This window comes from Myotis lucifugus, unplaced genomic scaffold (genome assembly GCF_000147115.1).
Source record: "Myotis lucifugus unplaced genomic scaffold, Myoluc2.0 scaffold_464, whole genome shotgun sequence".
Classification (NCBI taxonomy): domain Eukaryota; kingdom Metazoa; phylum Chordata; class Mammalia; order Chiroptera; family Vespertilionidae; genus Myotis; species Myotis lucifugus.
The window spans coordinates 365,640-366,886 of record NW_005871512.1 but is presented as its reverse complement, the minus strand read 5'-3'; the positions used below and the strand labels follow the sequence as shown (position 1 = coordinate 366,886).

At 42.9% G+C, this 1,247-nt stretch overlaps 1 non-coding gene across 1 annotated transcript; it reads right to left on the bottom strand.

The window, feature by feature from the left end:
- Positions 1-252: 252 nt before the first annotated feature.
- Positions 253-389, bottom strand: LOC111823326. Its single transcript, XR_002826355.1, has one exon. It is a non-coding gene; the product is annotated as a U11 spliceosomal RNA (small nuclear RNA).
- Positions 390-1,247: the final 858 nt, after the last annotated feature.

Below are 1,247 nucleotides of genomic sequence, written 5' to 3'. Positions count from 1 at the left end.
GAATAAGACAACATCCTGTTTCTTCCAGGGCAGTAAGTATGCTGTGAAACAAGTGTGGTGGTGAGTTACATTGGGTTGAAGGAGAATTTTCTGCCCCTTCTGCTCGAGTGTGCAGGTTGCATTCATTTGGAAGGGCAGTGGCAGGAGCAACTGCCATACAAATAAGTTGATGTAGCTGCTTTGAAGGGGCATTCTAACAATAAACTAGAGAAAAATGAGGCTCGTCTATTATTATTATTTGGGGTGGAGGGGAGGAGTGCCAGGACCAACAATCACCAGCTGCCTAAATAACAAAAAAATTTGCTTCTGAAATCTCTTGATGTCGATTGTGCACGTGAACAATCAAGCTGCCCTACCCTACGTGTGCCACTCCAGACAGAGCCCTTTTTTGAGGTTCATCTATTATTAAAGATTTCAATTTCCCTTATACTTATGGGCAATAACCAGGTTCATTTACTGTAATAAACCACTTAGCCCCACAAAAAGACTTTGACTAAGACCTTTAGGTGGGCTTAATAGACATCTACAGTTAGGCCATTTCACCATAATTTAACCCCATATCTAATATATGCATTGATTTGGAGAGTTATCCCTTTAATAGCTCATATTTCATAGATCCCACAATTAGGGAAAAATAATTATAGTTTAAATGATTAAGAAAACCACACATGCCCTGACCGGTTTGGCTCAGTGGATGGAGCGTCGGCCTGCGGACTGAAGGGTCCCAGGTTCGATTCCGGTCAAGGGCATGTACCGTGGTTGCGGGCACATCCCCAGTGGGGGGTGTGCAGGGGGCAGCTGATCGGTGTTTCTCTCTCATCGATGTTTCTGACTCTCTGTCCCTCTCCTTTCCTCTCTGTAAAAAAATCAATAAAATATATTAAAAAAAAAAAGAAAGAAAACCGCACACTTCTGTAATTTTTCATTTAACTTGTACTAATCCAAACTAGGGGCAACTAATTTAGATGCACACACATGAATTTTCATCTTAACTTTCCTAAATATTTTATTGGAAACTCAGCATGGATCTGAACTGGAACAGAGGCTTTGCAGCCGAGCAAGGGCAGGAAATGCTGGCGCTAGCTGCAAACCCCAATACTGCCCTGCAGTGAGACCATGAGCTCCTCTCTGGGCAGATTTCCTTGAAGACTGGCCCCACCCATGTCAACCAGTCTCCATACCGTAACTGATGCAGAGCAGGGCAATTTCATGAGGCAGCTAAATTAGTTTGTGGTAAAGGAAATTAT